This window comes from Brachycentrus maculatus, unplaced genomic scaffold (genome assembly GCF_059751285.1).
Source record: "Brachycentrus maculatus isolate JH-2025_06_01 unplaced genomic scaffold, ASM5975128v1 h1tg000081l, whole genome shotgun sequence".
NCBI classification, from domain to species: domain Eukaryota; kingdom Metazoa; phylum Arthropoda; class Insecta; order Trichoptera; family Brachycentridae; genus Brachycentrus; species Brachycentrus maculatus.
In genome coordinates, this window is record NW_028280835.1 from 3,996,829 (window position 1) to 4,016,097 (window position 19,269).

The following is a 19,269-nucleotide window of genomic DNA, read 5'->3' on the forward strand; positions in this document are numbered from 1 at the left end:
AAGAGAAATATTTGTTTTTATTATTTACACAAATGTTACAATTTCATACTATTTCTGTAAGACTAAGCGGCTCATTATTAGAAATAGGTATCAAATTGTGGTAGAGTGGGTTCGAACCAAGAAACTCTGATTTAAGAGTCCGCGACACTAACCACGGGACCACAACCCGGCACAATTCTTCGTGGAACTGTATTTTATACTTATAAAAAACAAGCTTTTTCCATTCGAATTATGGGAAAATTCATACAGTTGTTTTATTTTGTGAAAAATTAAATTTGTTATTTTATCTTTACCGTAAAGTTCATTTTAAAATTGGTTTAAATTAAAACACGAGATTTAAAGAACTGTTTTTTTTAGTTGAATATTTTCTTTACTTAATATACTTTCGAGTACATCGAAATGCGAAACGAACACAGATAACCGATCATAATTTCTTTTTCTTAGATGGGAGTTACATTTATTATTTACCTTGCTTATTATGTACAAGGTTTATAGATCATTAAGTGGATTTTTGTTTCTTCTAACTTAAAAAAAAATAAGACGGTAAAAAGTCTAACTTTTCAGGTATAAAAAAATCAGGTGTAAAAAATCGATACCGGGTTTGAATGTGTATGAAACTATTATTATATGAATGGAAAAGTTCATTCATTATTCTGAAAGGGTCACCTGATATAGCGTAGCTACTTACTTCGTAATTTATTGATCTTTTAAATTATTAATTATTTTTATTTATTAATGCATAATATTCAATTAAGGTGTGTGGAAATTCATACCATACACGTATTTAGTGTTTATTTTACAAAATTGCGGGATGTGCAAGCTTCTAAGTTCTTACATTATATCGCTCACTCCTTTCAAGAACGTCATAAATCAAAAATCGAAAATTTTCAGTTATGCAGGTTTTCGGAATGCCAAGAAAATTTACTATATCCCAGCAAAAGCGGCATATTTTTAACTTAATATTTACCCGCTACAGGGCAGAAAGTGTTGTTTTTGCATTTTGAAGAAAAGGTATTGTTTAATTATTTTTTTAAATTTACTTAATTTTTTTCATATGGAGAAATAACCTTCAGGTTTTACCTAAAAAGATCTGTTGCACAGTAAAAAGTCCAGTAAGTGGCTTGATATTTATTTTTAATACATTGTATTATATTTTTAAACTTTAAAAACGCTCTCCTGAAAAATCAAGTTTTTTATTTATTTATGACGTTCTTGAAAGGAATAAGCGATATATCAAAATACAACTATTTAGACTTTTTAAATCAATAAATTTATGAGTATACCACACCAGTTAATAATTACATTCGAGTAGCCGTTAGACCAGGTGCTTTAAGTAAATGCTACGAGCTCATTTCTCTTGGGAGATTTGAAAAAATATATAATTAATTAATTAATTACCTTATAATGGTTATTTGACGTTAATTAGACATGAATTTTAAATTATTCCTCAATGATCTCGGATACAATACGATAGCTATAAAACCCCCTATAACGTTGAGATAGGTACCTACCGCATTATCAGAGGGAATTTTATAAGTGGTTATTTTTCAAAATTGTATTTTTACATTTCAACCAGCGGAAAAGACCGAAATGAGTCATGTAAAAATTAAAATACAATTTAAAAACATTAACCCTCTACAGCATTCTCATTGATAAACGCGGTACGTATCACAACGTTATAGGGGGGTTTACTGTATATTACGAATTTAGACATTTTTTTAAAAAAGGATAGCCCGCAAAGCCTCTAATTTTAGAGGCTTGTCTGCAGGTAGGATAGTGAGGATAGGGAAGGTAAAGGTGAAAATACATAAAAAATACCCAGACCAATTAAAAATAAATCTTTCTTGAATTTATTTTGCACTTGGCGGGAATCGAACCCGCGACGCCCCTTTCGTAATCGAGCGTGTACCCAACTACCCAACGGCGCCTGTCATAACCTGCCGATCCTGTCACAACATAGATGAAGAAGAACATGGCATTTAAAGGTGTCTCAACTCGATATGAAACATGTATCGTTCTTCCCTTTTTTATGAAAGAAGATGGAAGTCTGAGCATCGCAAAGCATACGACCTGGCATTTGGCTGGCTTAAGCGATCATTTTATACACTTGTGTAACGTTCACCATTCTGCCCATTGTTGAATACATTTTTTGCATTATTTCTTGAAATCTGTATTCGAAATGGTCGTATTTCCTTCCGCATACCGGTAAGGTTTTCGATGAATTTGTGAAGTATGACTAATTGTTGCGCCATGAGTTAAGGAATAGGTGAAGTACATATTTATAAAACTTATTCCTTTTACACCTTAAAATTGACATCTCATCCGTGGAGTGAATAATCCAATGTCTTAAAAAATACATAATATAGTTAATAATTTGGAAGTCTGGGTATTTACAGGGCTTACAACCCGTCATAGGCTGGTTTAAGTAATCATTTTATACATATGTAACATTCACCATTCTACATTCTAGGAATTATACATATTTATCATATAATTCACACATTAACCGACTCATGAATTATATATCTTATGTTATATCGGTTTCAAAAATTTGAAGAGTTTTGCCGACAATCAAGGGTAGAATGTTGAATGTTAAGCGTTTAAAGTGATTTGATGACACTTTAACCATCCTTTGACGAGTCATAAGCCCTGTAAATACCTTGACTTCCATATTCTTCTTCATCTGTGTTGAGATATCAAAATGTAAAAATTAATCCCAAGTAGAGAAACCCAGATTTGTGAATCCGAATCCTTGGGACACCCAAAATGTTGTGAACTCTGTATTTTTTTTCTTTATACTGTCTATAACTTATTTCTCTTTTCCCATGTGCCCTAAAACATACTAAAAGAAGAGAAACTCCTAGATTTGTGAACAAGGATTTGGACACACTCAAAATGTAAATAAATGGTATTTGCCTGGCTGTAGCAGCGATCTAAGAACAAAAGAAAATGTTTTCGTAGCCTACCTACGCAAAGCTACGATTTCAAATTAGAACTATATAGATACAATATAATGTAATTTGAAATGAAGAAAAAAAACGTATGGTACTGAAGCCCACACAAGCGCTATTATTCTTCCAAGAGCCGCCATTGGCCGTCGGGATTTCAGCAACAACCAATGGCGAACTGCATTTAATCACTCTTCAATCCCAAAATGGCGATAAAAAAAAGATAATTGGGCGAACGTGTCATGATGCGATCGATTTTAGATTAGCAACGCCATTTTATTAGAGATGGGATACATGTCGCTCGATATTGAATCATCGTTAGTCGAGACTATTCTAAATAAATTTCTGTGACCCGACATTTGAATGCACTAAATTGTTAGATGTTCGTAAGAGAATAGTATGGTATCTATAAAATTAAATATATATTTAGGAATTGGTTGATATATTAGTTGTTACCTACATTAATTTCGAATTTACAACATCGTGTGTGGCATATAGAACATTAGTTACCATTTTATTTGAATATTTATTTTATTTAAGTATTAGGTACTTAAATAAAATAATATAAAATTAAATTATAAGATACCTACAAATACTCATATAACAAGTAACAATAAGTTCGATTCCCGCCAATTACAAAGTGAATTCAAGAAAGATTTATTTTCAATTTGTCTGGGTGTTTGTGATGTATTTTTCACATTTACCTTCCCTTTTCTTACTATCCTACCTGCAGGCAAGCATCTAAAATAGACGCTTTGCGGGTTATTCCTTTGAAAAAATATATGGGAAAAAGTATAATTATGTCACAAACAGTGTTCTTTTTTGTTTTTCTTAAGTGATCAGTCGCATTTTGGGATTCAAATTTCGAATTCAAGCGTTCTTTTTCGTTTTTTTCAAGTGATCAGACGCATTTTAAGATTCAAATTTCGAATCGAAGCGTTCTTTTTTGTTTTTCTTAAGTGATCAATCTCATAATGTTCAAATTTAGAAAAGAAGTGTTCTTATTTTGGTTTTCTTTTCTGATCAGTCGCATTTTACCATTCAAATTTCGAATTGAAGTGCTCTTTTTTGTTTTTCTTAAGTGATTAGTCGCATTTTATGATTCAAATTTCAAATTTAACCGTTCTTTTTTGTTTTTCATAAGTGATCAGTCGCATTTTAACATTCAAATTTCGAATTCAATCGTTCTTTTCTTGTTTTTCTAAAGTGATCAGTCCCATTTTAAGATTCAAATTTCGAATTTAATTGTTTTTTTTTCTGTTTAAATAATCCAAGAAGGAACGTACGTTGTCATAGCTAACCCGATTACTTGGTATATCTCTATTATATTATTATATAATAATAATAGAATAATGGGATGACGATTATCCCTTACAAGGCGCACTGAACGAACAAAATAAATTAAAAGTTTTACGTTAATGTCGAGGCTACGATGATTTACTGTTCTTTTGCAATAATTGTATGCTATACTAAATACTCTTACATATTATCCTCCCACTGTACACACTCATAATATAATAACATCCACAGGTAGGTACTTAATGTTTTATATTATGAAATACACGTCTTACGTAGCACAACTGTGATCATTCACAACACAACATGCATGAACGTGGAAGAGGCGAAGAATGTTTGCAAATACAGAGTGGTGATGCGTTCTATTCTCTCTGCCTACCCCTGCGGAGAAGCGGCGTGATGGTTAGTTAGTTATTTAGTTAGTCAACATTTTAGTGTGTCCAAATACTTTATCACAAATCTGGGTTTTGTCCACGTTTGAACTTACAAAAGTTATTTTAACATTTTATTGAAATCTCAACAGCTTTCTCATTCTAACATAGATGGCTCTTGTGAACTCGTATGTACTGTGTCATGAGATTAATGATATAGGTATGTAGGAGTTCCAAAAAATTAAGTAGTGGGGTTGTCATCATGGGTAGAATGGTGAATGTTGCACGTGCGTAAAGTGATCAGATAACCAGCATATGACAGGTCATAACCCTGTAAATACCCAGACTTATTCTTCTTATGTTGAGATGTTTAAATAAATGTATATACTTAATATATACCTACTTCAATTAAAAAATCGACAGCATTTTTTATTATAAAAACGCCTGTGACAGTTTTTTTAACAGCAGAAACCTTTTTTTTATGTATTAATTTCAAATCAAACACAGATTTTTTGAGTCTACTGAGTTGTATTTTACTAACAAAAACACAAAAAAAATATATTGTGACAATTGTGTCATAATGCCCTAACAAGGCGACACAATTGTCGCAATATAATTTTTTATGTGTTTTCGTTAATAAAATACAACTTAGTAGACTCAAAAAATCTGTGTTTGATTTAAAATTAATACATAAATTAAAATGGAGTTCTACAAATTAAACGCCAAATCAATAAATAAAAAATTAAAAAATCAGAAACCTTCATGAAATGTACGTAAAATTATTTTCCCAATTATTTTACAAACTAGGAGTCGCCTGAAACTTTGGACACACCCAAATCATGGCATCCCAAATTGTTATGAATTTGCAATATTTTTTGTTGTTGTTAAACTGTTTTTATATGGAAAACAACATTCCGAATCACGGGCAAAGCCGGGCAAAAACAATAGTATGTATTTTATATGTACTAAATAGAACTCCCACTGTATTACTAGTATGGAGCTGTAGTCGGAGGTGGTCACTATGGACATGACCAGTCGATGAAACGATTCTGAACTTCTAGTTCTAATACTTGACATAATTATACGTTATGGAATTAATTTAAAACAATAAATAATTTTTCCCACCATATAATGAAGCTTGGTCCCGTAGTTAGTACTGTATTGATTATTTTTGAAAAATAAGTCACTTATATAATACCACTTAATGAGTTTTATTTCATTACACACGACTAGTTTCGAAAACTACAGATGTTTTCATCTACAGGTGAATAGTAAAACATACCACTAATAATATGTTTAACTTTTCACCTGTAGATGAAAATATCTGTAGTTTTCGAAATTAGTCGTGTGCAATGAAATAAAATTCGTTAATTAATATTATACAAGGGTTTTTTTTTCTAAATAATTAGTTTTTTGAAAAATAAATACACAAAGTCATAATACCATGTTAAAAAGCGTTTTAATTTTTCGCTGTAAATTTCTTGCTAGAGCTTGCCTTATATAATATTGAACCAAAATAAAGTATAAAAATAAAATCGAAAATACTCTTATTTGTAGTATTTTTGTTAAAAAATATGCATATTTTTTATTCATCCTCAATATTTACACCAATAACATAAATTAATTGTGAAGTATTAAAACTGCCACTGAATTGGCGGTAATAATTACCATTTAGAAAAACTGGTTGATATTATAAACTGCTAAAAAATCATATAACTATTTCGTCATTTCCTGACACTAACCGAATTCAAATATAAAAGTCATAATAAAGTTATATTTATCTAACATCATCCCATATATCTTAGCTCTGTTGAGTAACTATCATCTGCGTTTATTCAAATTTCACAGAAAATATTTTTTTGTCTTCTCGGTAATTACCGTTAATCTGAAAGGTAAGTTATGCGCTCAAAAGGGGTCTTATTTATTAGGGTTTATTTTTACTTTGTTAATCGAAATAATAAATGGAAAAATTTGTCTGCATATGAATTTTATTTAGACGGATGATCGGATTGAATAACGATTTCTTCAAAATAAGTCATTACAAGTCGGTTTTTGAATTCGATCATTTAAGGGGTATTCACAAACACAGAATTCAATCACTGGTTGACCACCGGAGAAGTCACACGTCCCTTCACGCCTGATTTTTGTTAAATAATGTATATTGTTTTTTTTGTTATTTAGAATATTTTCTACATGGAAAAAATATTTTATATATATTTTTTTTAAACTCCTTGCCTTTCACTTTTCTTTTCAAAACCAAATAAAAATTACGAAGATTCTTTTAACAGTATATGAAGTCAAGATTTGCTTATATTCCGCCATTTTAAAATAGTAATATTTTGAATATTTAAAGCATTAACTTTGTGGATCACTGTAACATATTTTGGAGAAATAAAATTACTTTGTTTTTCTATTCACTCACATTTTTATTAAAAACCAATAAGTTTCGGCAACAACCTGTTGCCCTCTTCAAGGTTTTTTTTATGACTATATAATAATAATAATAATAATAAAACCCTTATCCGCACCCCAATGGTGCATAGGGCACTGCGTCATATAAACGCAGTGTTATCTTGATCGTTTACACATGAAGGAAAGGTGATCAGCCCTCCGCTTCAGGTACCAGTCCTGGGTAATATTGAATAAATATGACAGTGAAAAAATCACTTATATTTATTTCACCCCCCTTGGGAATCGAACCCGGGACCTCCAGAACGGTAGCCGAGCGTGCTGACCATTACACTACGGAGGCGGACATGACTATATAATATAAAATAAAATAAAATTTCAAATATAAAATAAAATAAAGCTACAGGTTGTTGCCGAAACTAGTTGGTTTTTAATAAAAATGTGACCAAATAACAATGTCATTTTATTTCTCCGAAATATGTAGACAGATAATCCTGAATAAATCCCCCATTCTGTAATAGACTTCAATCAGAATAATAACGATTGTCTTGTGATTTTATATATTAATTCATTAACCAAAAAATTTACAATACGTTTTCGTTTAAAATTGTCCATAACTCACAATCATCAAATCATAACATTTCAAATTGTATTTTGAATGCAAAACCACATATATTTTACACAACAAAAAAGGATAAGGCAGTTTAAATGATTTTAAACACATAAGTACATATTTTTAAACGCAAAAGTTGTTAAAAGTTTTAACATAAATAATTGAAATAAAAGATATTTAGGTTTATGCTCGAGCCTTAGACATTAAATAACATACTGTTTTGATCGTTTAATCGTAAAACGGTTTTAAAAATAACAATAATTATAAAAAAAAACCTTGTAATTGATTTTGGCGTTGTAGGTTTCCGTGACTTGGGAGATAAAATAAGAAATATGACCAATTAAACAATTTCAAATGAGTAGATATTAACATCCTGTTATTATGGCTTAAGCAAGCAGTAATTAATGTGTGTATTTTGACACACATATAGGACTGCCTATATAATTATCTATATAAATAAATAAAAATAAATGTTCGTTTAGTCAAAATCCTAAATCTCCTAAAGTTGTTCACCGATTGCTTAACGCAACGTTGCATGTGAATACGTGCGTGTTCTTATGTACACCTGTGACAGGTAAAACATATGTTTAAAAAAAATCTTTTTGACGTCTATGGCAGCGCCATCTGTTTGTTCCGACTACGAACCTAATCACACCCAAGTATTTTGAAATACTTGATCATGTCAAGATCACCATTCGAACATCTATTATACATCATACGCATTTCGACTGCATTCAGTCTACTTTCATCCTTCTTTTGCCAACTCCATGCTTCACTTCATACATTAGGATTGAAAACAGAAATCTAGTTTATAAACACCAATTCAACTGTCCAGCCTTTTCCATAAGAAAAACATCGCGTAAAATCAATATTAGAATTAAAGAACATCTAAGGTGCCTTAATAATAATAATTTTTCTGAATTTGCTAACCACCTTATATCTGAAGACCATAATTTCAATAAATCAACGGGTATAGAAATTTTACATATAAATAAAACTGGTCTTTGTTTAGATAATCTAGAAAAATAATAAATCAGTAAAGCAATTAATAAAGACTTTACAACATTTTGAATGTGTCCAAATACTTGTTCACAAAATCTGGATTATCTCCAATTACAGGAGTTATTTTCGTATTATTTTATCTCATCAAAGATGAAGAAGAATATGGAAATCTGGGCATTTACGGGGCTGACGACCGTCGAATGAAAGAGTTTCTGCTTAGTAAAAAGCTTCTTTTCATCTCACCAATAGATGTCTCTAGTGAAGTTCTAGTGATCCAAGAATAATGCTTCTAAATTAGTTCATATATATAGAACTTCCCAGAATTTGATTAGTGTGCTTGTCTATAATTGGTATAATTGGTGAATGTTACACATGTGTAAAGTGATCACTTAAACCAGCCTATGACGGTCGTCAGCCCCGTAAATGCCCAGACTTCCATATTCTTCTTCGTCTTTGAAGAGATGTCAAAAAAAATTTAAGACTTACCTATTTAAATAACCAACTAAATTTAACTTCAAGTCCACTTTTAAAAATGTTCCCATTGTGATTCTTTTGTCTTCTTTCTCTCTGTCAAAGTTTTAATTTTATTATATGCGTTATCCCATTGTGTATCGTTTCTAGAATATCTTTCCAATTTTTTTCCTGTGTATAAGGGGTTTTAGTGTCATTAAAATCTTGGTTCATTAGTAAGTTATAAGCTATATGCTTACGTACACAAAACAAATTGTACTTATGTATGCAATACAGAAAAACAACCTTTCATTTTTTGTATGTAACTCTACTATGTCTAGGTCTGGCATTATGCGATCCGCCTACCGCTCCCGCCGCCCACTGCAGAGTTGATAGTGGGCGGGAAAGCTGCCACCACTGTCGCTAGTTCTAGAAATCTCCATGTACTATCTATTATTTCAGGTATCACGTCTCTTGTGCTTGTATTCTTGAATCATGTTTAAAGATTTTTGGCATTTCAAATTCTCATAGGTGACTCGACTTGAGATGAAACATACATTACAAGCGCCCTTGAGGTAGTATTTTACGAAAAAGGCGCTATTCAAACTCTCCAAAATTATTTATATTATATCGTTTTTTATATGAAAGTCTGAGCATCCCAGACCTTTTGCCAAATGCTAGATATAACAACGACAATAACGATCCTAAAACATGTGCTTAAACGCTTAAATTTTATGAAAAACAGCAACCTTAAATACCTCAATTACGCCAGGTCCCGAAAGTGGAAAACCTCAGAAAAAAAACTATTACAGATTACGGAAAGGCGACAAAGGAGAATAAAAGCAAAGTCCTGTTTGAACTGTGCTATTCTGGAAGTTGGAAGTTGGTTATCCTATTCTATTTAAACATCATAAATAAGATTTAGCGTATTTCTTCGTATTTTCAAAACGCATAAAACCGGCTACGAATCTTTATCTTTATTCAACACGACTCCCAACGCGTGGCTGCCATATTTGTATGAACACGGAAGCCGTGTTCGATGCACAGAACGTGTTAACCTTTTATCTCTTCAAGGTCGATGCACTTATGACAATGTTGACAAATCACTGACGCCTTGAGGCACAATATACGATAAATCACAACATAATTTTCTTTATACCGAGATAACATTTCGCTCACTCCTTTCAAGAACGTCATAAATAAAAAAAACTTAATTTTTCAGGAGATCGTTTTTAATGTTAAAAAATATAACACAATGTATTAAAAATAAATATCAAGCCACTTATTGAACTTTTTACTGTGCAACAGATCTTTTTAGGTAAAACCTGACGGTTTTTTCTCCATTTGAAAAATATTTAATATATTTAAAAAAATATTTAAAAAATACCTTTTCTTAAAAATGCAAAAACAACATTTTCTGCCCTGTAGCGGGTAAATATTAAGTTAAAAATATGCATCTTTTGCTGGGATATAGTACATTTTCTGGGCATTCCGAAAACATGCACAACTGAAAATTGACGATTTTTGATTTATGACGTTCTTGAAAGGAGTGAGCGATTTGATGTAATTGATTTTTTTTTGTTTAAATTATCGTTTTTAATGAAAAAATTAGTTTTTTTAAAATAAATATATGATTATGAAAAGAAAAAACATATTTAAGAGTAAGGAGCTCAAAACAATTATAAAAATACTTCGTCGAATTCCAATAAACATGAACATATTCTTGAAAAAAATCCGTGAGGAAACACGTCCAGCGCGGCCGTTCGCGTAATGAATTAAAAAACGCTTGAGATCTAGGCCTTAATTTGCTGCAATACATTCCCGTTTTTCCTAAAGTCATGAGTCATCGTCTACCATGTATCGATATGCACCCAAACAACGTATATTTGTTATTTTTTAAATACTTTAACGAAAAAAAATATGTACCTTTTATGAGACTTATAATATACGTGTTTTTATATATGTATTTATTGAGATAAAAAAAATTCATGGAATAAAATTATTGATGGCTTAATGGCTATGGCAATATTTTTTAATTTAATTTGTTTTCATCAATAAATGATAAATTAGATATTTATTTAGATATAAATATTAGTCCAACAAAACTAATATTTATATTCGTTCGGTTTTATTTTTTCAAATCAAGTTTAGTAGTTTACCACAAAAGTGTTTGAAGCGTAATAATGTAAATAAAATGATCATCTAGAATATTCCTTTGATTTTTATTATTTTATTTATAGGTTTTCTATAAATGCATACACGTCATTTTTATTGAATAACGCGATTGGTCATTAATGTACTCGGCAGTCACTTCGTGGTAGATATAATATTAATTTATTATATATTTATATATGTTTGATTTTAATTGTACTAGGTGGATTGCACTTTTCATTTAAATCTATTGTGACACGTGTTTCGATGCATTCAGCATTATATGTTCCATGTTAGATTTAGGGTTCCATGTATAAAAAACAATTCAGAATATCAAGAAACATAATTCATTATTGTTAATTGTGTTTTAATTTTATTTAAAAAAAAATCGAAGATGACAACAATTATTCACCAATTCCTTCCGCATACCTCTCTGTGCACTGATTTTATCTTATCCACTTAACAGAAAAAAATGCAAACGTCCAAATAAGGATTTCCATTACTCATTTTTTTTTATTTAGTAAAAAGTTATTCGAAAACAAAATCGGATGATTATTTTGCGTCACCCAAATTTGTTTTGTATATTGCAGCTGTTTCACAAATGTCAAATATGATTGACGTACGACGCTATTAGCAAAAATTATAACATCTTCCGATATGATGATCAATTTTGCACCACCCTGTGCACACAAGGGATGTTGGAAATTATTAGTTACTAAAACGCACTGTTGAATAGTTTTTATTTATCTTTATGCACCATTCTATTACGTAATAGTGTAAAAAATGTACAAAGAGAGACAGAGTACAGACTTCTTCTTCTTTGTGTAGATCCGTGGGGTCTGTCTGTACCACCGCTTGTTCCTCTCGGGATATCTACTGCCAGCTCTCTACCTTTTCGAGGGTCTGCCTTGTATCTACATCCTTCAGGGTTTCCTTGAAGGGTGGTAACACGTGGAAGACTGTCTTCTGACATTCAGTTTACATCCTCATTTCACTGTATACAATAAACAAGTTTATATATATTATAGTATTCCTAAATTAGTACATTATATTGATTTACGCTATTTCATAATATTTACAGGAATATTAAAATCTGCTATGCGTGTATTATGTATAGATATACCATATAGGAACATATTTTTTTATGATACTCATTTCCGTTTGGCCCTCATGTGTGTGAATACTAATGAAAATCAATATGTTATCGAGATATTTAAATTAAAATTTATGTCGGCATTAAATTGATAATACGGGTTTTTTCTAGGTTTTTGAAATTACGCTGAATTCCCCATTTACAAGGTAGATACAAACGTACCATGAGGTACCGTTAAAAAAGGCATACTAAAATACAAATAAAAATATGGTGGATTGGTTTCCTTGTTTAAAATACCATTAAAGATTTTCAAATAATAAAAGACAAAGGTTTCAGCACTTATGTATTTCACATAATTATCTACAGATGGTTATGATAAACAAGAAAATCTTATCGGGATTGAATAAATAATATATAATAAAACCCTTATACGCACCAAATGGTGCATAGGGCACTGCTTCATATAAACGCAGTGTTATCTTGATCGTTTACACACGAAGGAAAGGTGATCAGCCCTCCGCTTCAGGTACCAGTCAAGGGTAATATTAAATAAATATTACAGTGAAAAAATCACTTCTATTTATTTTACCCCCCCCAGGAATCGAACCCAGGACCTCCAGAACGGTAGGCGAACGTGCTGACCATTACACTACGGAGGCGGACAAAATTATGAAATAAATAATATTTTGGTAATGAAGTAATGTTTGCCTCGCATAACGAACGCTGCGCACAACGAACTTTCTGTTACGCGATTCATACAACGAACCTCGCATTATACAAGGGACTGAAAGACATAATAATGGACCAAAAGTTAGAATTGGAAGAACATAGAGGTTAAGGATATGGAAGAGCTTACTGAAGAACACCAAGAGTAGCGCTTCTACTTCAGCAATACGATGAAGCTCAAAGGAAAGATTCATCTGAGAACGAGGAGGGGTAATTAAATCGACCAATCTCAACTGCTGCCATCCAGAACATTCTTGTCAAAAGGGAAGAGTTTACGGAGTTTACTAACAAAATCTATTCAAACTCTGCTGGATCAACGACCAACGATCTCTAAAATGACACCATTGGCCTATTTCCAGCAGGTGTTGAACAAAAGGAAAACAGACAACATTGAAAAGATTTTTCAAGACGCCAGCAGCCAAGAAGCAAAGAATGCAACAAGAGGATTTGACTCTACAAACCTCGGTAGACTGACTCTTCTAAATCTGAGTCTCACTAAATAATAAAATAAAAACGTGAGTATCTTTTTTCATGTTACAGTACCATATTTTGTGCTATCGGATAATTTTTTAAACCACGTATTGTTATTAGAAAATGCGTTTCACATAACAAACTTGCTCCTGGAACGAATTAAGTGCGTTTTGCGAGGCATCACTCTACTGACTATAAGTACCTAATAGTTATAAATTTGTAATCTTTCTTCAAGTGTTATCCTGTTCCGAATCAAAGTTGGATTGGTGAACAACTTTAGTTTATGGTATCAGCCATGTTGTGAATCCTCGAGGAACACCACTGCTTTTATTACCTAACACAAAAATACGAAGGTAGGCATGATAAAATTTCGTAATGTAAGCGTGGATTTTATGAATGAACAGACGTTAATGTGCGTAGGCTTAGAGGTATGTGCATTTACAAGTTTCATTGTAAATCCATTCACTGGCAATGGCCACATTTATGGCTGTTTATCATTTACACACAAAGCAAACATTATCATATTATCATCACAAAAATAAAAATAAAAAATAAATCTTTCTGGATATTTAAAATACTCAGGATGTGTACTCGAAATAAAAAAAAAACATTATAAATGTTTTTTGAACGCATATTAAAAATGTATTATATCAATATAACATAGATATAGAAGTTTTGTATGGTTATTCAATTAAGGTGTTGTTAATTTTGTTATGTATTTATTATTATTATATATATATTTATTAATTTATTTATATTTACATTACATTTTTTTTTGGAATTTCTTTTATTTTTTATAAAATATATACGTACATATACATACATTTAAAAAATCATTACTTAATTATTTTTGAGGAGACCAGCCATGTCACCTTTTGTCTCTTGACGATACTGAGCTGTTTTTTATTATTTTGATCTATTTTAACACAATATACACACAAAAAAAGAAAAATTGACACTATTTTACAATATTAACATTTACCCATTGCTTTATTTTGCCTTTGATCCATATTTTTGTTTGGCCGCTTACCTCGTATTGAAGTATTTTACTTCCATTTTCATTGTTCACTCTTGGGACCATCAACCCTTCGTTATATTAGCATAACACAAATTCGCAGTGTTTAAGCAAATGCAATTTCATATTGAAAAGGTGTTTTTTTACTATTCTTCCAATACCGTATCGCTCACTCCTTTCAACAACGTCATATATAAAAAAAACTAGATTTTTCAGGAGATCGTTTTTACAGTTTAAAAATATAATATAACTGAACAAAAATAAATATCAAGCCACTTATTGAACTTTTTACTGTGCAACAGATCTTTTTAGGTAAAACCTGAATGTTTTTTCTCCATTTGAAAAATATTCAGTATATTTAAAAAAATAATCAAACAATACATTTATCTTCAAAATGCAAAAACAGCACTTTCTGCCCTGTAGCGGGTAAATATTATTTATTGATTTGGCGTTTAATTTGTAGAACTCCATTTTAATTTATGTATTAATTTTAAATCAAACACAGATTTTTTGAGTCTACTGAGTTGTATTTTATTAACATAAACACATAAAAAATTATGTTGTGACAATTGTTTCATGTCCTAACAAGGCGAAACAATTGTCACAATATATTTTTTTTTATTTTTTTGTTAATAAAATACGACAAAAAATCTGTGTTTGATTTAAAATTAATACATAAAAAGGTAAATATTATTTTAAAAATATGCCGCTTTTGCTGGAGTATAGTACATTTTCTGGGCATTCCGAAAACACGCACAATTGAAAATTGACGATTTTTGATATATGACGTTGTTGAAAGGAGTGAGCGATATGTGAATTCTTGTATTCAGATTTGACAAAAAACGTGCCAAATTTAAATGGTCAATATTTTCACTCAAGATTATGTTCATGTAAACCTCAGAAAAGGTTAATTTAGTCGGTAAGAAATCATAATGTATGGTATCGGATGTGGAGTGAGTTTGTTTATCAACCATTATATCCAGTGCTAAATCATGCAAATTTTGTGTATGGTATAACAAAACCGCAAGACCTACCTGATAATTTAGTGGCCATCTATTATTTGTGATGTGTTGATTTATAACGATCCATTTTTTCACAAATTTTCAATTCAAACAATGCGTTGCATATTAATATTTATCAAATAGCAATAGGGTAGCAAGCGTTATCATTGGCACCGCTGATCATGTGTGATGAAATTAAGGAAGTTGTATCCTTTTTTTTACAAATCCCTACGAATCATTAATAAATATATTTTTATTTCTTATAATACTCAAAGAAAATGCGTTTAAAAATAGATTGAAAATTCTATAACTGGATCAGGTATCCCCATTGTTTTCTATATAAATAAACGATGAAAATGGATATACTTTTTTATTTTAGTTTTAACACCGGTTTTTGAAAATGGTGGGGAATGCATCGAAACACGTTTCACGATAGATGTAAAAAAGCGGTATTTACCAAGTAAAACATTAATTTAAAATGAATATATATTATATTACCACAAAGTGACTGCCAAATCAATAAATTGATATACTTACGTACTTTTTTCGGTCTGTAAAAATATATCTAATCCTCAAAATTTGCATATCTAATAGTTTTTATTTTCATTTTAAAGCCATTTTTATGTAATTTTTAAACAATAACAACAAAACAGATACTTTTTTATGAAACCATAAATATAACAGAATTATTTTGTTTTAATAATACTGCTTTCGTCAATAATTTCCTTTTATAAATCAATTATATAAAAGAATATGTAATTATTCATTCATTTTTAATGTGCTTTTTAAGCATTTTCAGTATTTTTTCTACAATTTAAATCTCTTGATTCATTATAGAAATGATCCAGTGATTTTTTTGTCTCTACAAACATATTCCGACAACAGTCTAATCCAAATTTGGGATGTGGTATTAATTTTTACTTTTATATTTTTTAAACTGTCAAGCTTTGGATTACTGGATTTGAGTGGTATTCATAGACATCATACTAAAAAAATTGTATTAAGATTTATTTTTACCAAATTATTAACTGTACCGGTCACGCGTTGCTGTGGCTCAATCTTCTTAAATATAAAATAAAGAAAATAGACAGCACACATTTAAAAAAAAATATGAATTGCTTCATAATATTTGTAAATCTATGAAATATTACAAAAATCAATTTAAAACATTGAAAATGGTGATAGCAACTATCAAGAAACACGCTCTCCATCATGATCAATGTTTAGTACTGGATGTATTGCTATTACGTCTGTTACTATACGTCCGAGAGATCGCATTTCGGCTGCATTCAGTCTACTTTCATTGCGAACTCCATGCTTTCTTTAACATTTAAATACAATTTTATCGATAATGCTTGCATTCTTCACTTCCATACATTAGGGTTAGAAACAGGCTCCATTGTGCACTGCCAGTCTAGCTTTACCTGAAGATTTTTATTTGCCATAACTCATATTAACGTACCATATACTCTGCTCCTAGCATTCACTATCTTTTCTATATCTTTTTCAATCTTTCAATCCCTAGAAAATATACTTCCTAAACATACGAAATCGTCTATCTTTTCCAAAATTTCCCCATTAGCTACTATTTTACATACAGATCTTATAAAACCATGACTGGATTTAAATTAACTATGTAATATTATTTTGCACAGTTGGTTTATCATCGACTGAAAAACAATAGAATTATGTTTACATACATATGCAAACCTGCGGTTCGACATTTCCGTTTATACAATCTTGAAATCGGGTTCCTTACGATGTTTGTAAAAAATAAACAGTTTCGAAAGAAATTTCAAGCAAAAACTCATAGGCATCCGCAATTTCAGATCAATTTACCAAAGGTTAATGAATAAAAATCGCCACCATTTTTGGACGACAGAATGATATCCCATAGTCAAACTACAGTTGAAATTGTTTATAACGCGGGTTTGCGGGCAACGTATCTGACCCCCTTTATATGATCTTCTTCTTCAAACCCTTATCCGCACCCCAATGATGCATAGGATACTGCATCATATCATATCATTCGTCATTCATTCGAACCCTTATGCGCACCCTAATGGTGCATAGGGAACTGCATCATATTAACGCAATGTTATCTTGATCAAACACATGAAGGAAAGGTGATCAGCCCTCCGCTTCAGGTAATTATTGAATAAAAATTGGAGTGAAAAAATCACTTATATTTATTTGACCCTCCACTGGGAATCGAATCCGGAATTTCGAATCCGACCTTTCAGAACGGTAGCCGAGCGTGCTGACCATTACACTACGGAGGCGGACTAACTATATGATCACCGCGGTAAAAATGAATTGTTTAAAATTATGATTATTGAAGAATAAACCATTTTTATTTTCTTTATTATTTCTGTACGTTTTTATAAAATATAAATAAAAATCATAACACAATCACTTTTTTGAAAAATCCGTAGGGTGAATTATCCAGTGTTTGGTATAATAAATAATAATATTGATAAAAAAAAATCGTAAATTGATTGAAATCGATACCCAGCCCCTTAGTCCCAGTCTTTACGAATATCGGTTTTAGAGTACACAGGGTAGGCGGCCCCCGCCCACACCTCCCGCCGCCTACTTCGCACTGCCGCCTTATAAGGCCATCCTAATGCCTAACGTCCGATATTTGCCACATCGCGGATACATACATTATACTGCCTCTCGACACATTATGTATGTACAGGGTGGTGCAAAATCAATCACCCTATCGGAAAATTTTATAATGGTTTTGGTCTGTATGTTCCCGATAGTTACCTTAGACAGCGTCGGCATAGATTGTTTCACATTCCTATACACAGGACCAACCTGTCGATGGTTATGCCTGTAGGAAGAGCTACCGCTATGCTGAACAATATCCCGCTGGATATTGATCTGTTGTATTCCAAAGCGGAATTCTCCTACATCTTTAGCAATAGTATTCTTACAACATTTTGAGTGTGTCCAAATACTTGCTCACAAAATCTGGATTATCTCCAATTACAGGAGTTATTTTCATATTATTTTTTAACATCTCATCAAAGATGAAGAAGAAACTTAAACCAGCCTATGACAGTCGTCAGCCCCGTAAATGCCCAGACTTCCATATTCTTCTTCATCTTTGATGGGATGTCAAAAAATAATATGAATAGAATTTTTGCTTATTTTCGATCTTTGTTCATGACTCTTTAAATTTTAGTTTGTAATGTGTATGTTAATTATAAATAAATAAATTGAATTGAATTGAATCGATTTTTTTTTTTTTAAATGGCGTCGTACGTCAATCCAATTTGTCATTTGTGAACTAGACAGTTGCAGAATACAAACAGATTTAGGGTGGTGCAAAATTAATCGTCAAATATTGGTTTTAAATAAAGATTTTACTAAATTTTATAAAAGGCGATACTTGAATGAGTATGTAAACAGAATGTCAGCAGACAGACTTCCACGTATCACCCTTCAAGGAAACCCTGAAGGACGTAGACCTCCAGGCAGACCTCCAAAAAGGTGAAGAGATAGCTGGCAGTCAACATCCAATGATCCTGAGGGTCTATAAAAAGAAGAAGAAGATAGAAAAATATTTTGAGTGATAGAAATCTTTTTGTGGGCCTTTGCAATTTTTTCTATTCAGTGGAAAATATGATATCTGTCAAGTGGCTGCCGCCAGTGTTCATACACATTTGTGCCCGTTTTATCGATCTGTTTGTATACTGCAGCTGTCTGGTTTAC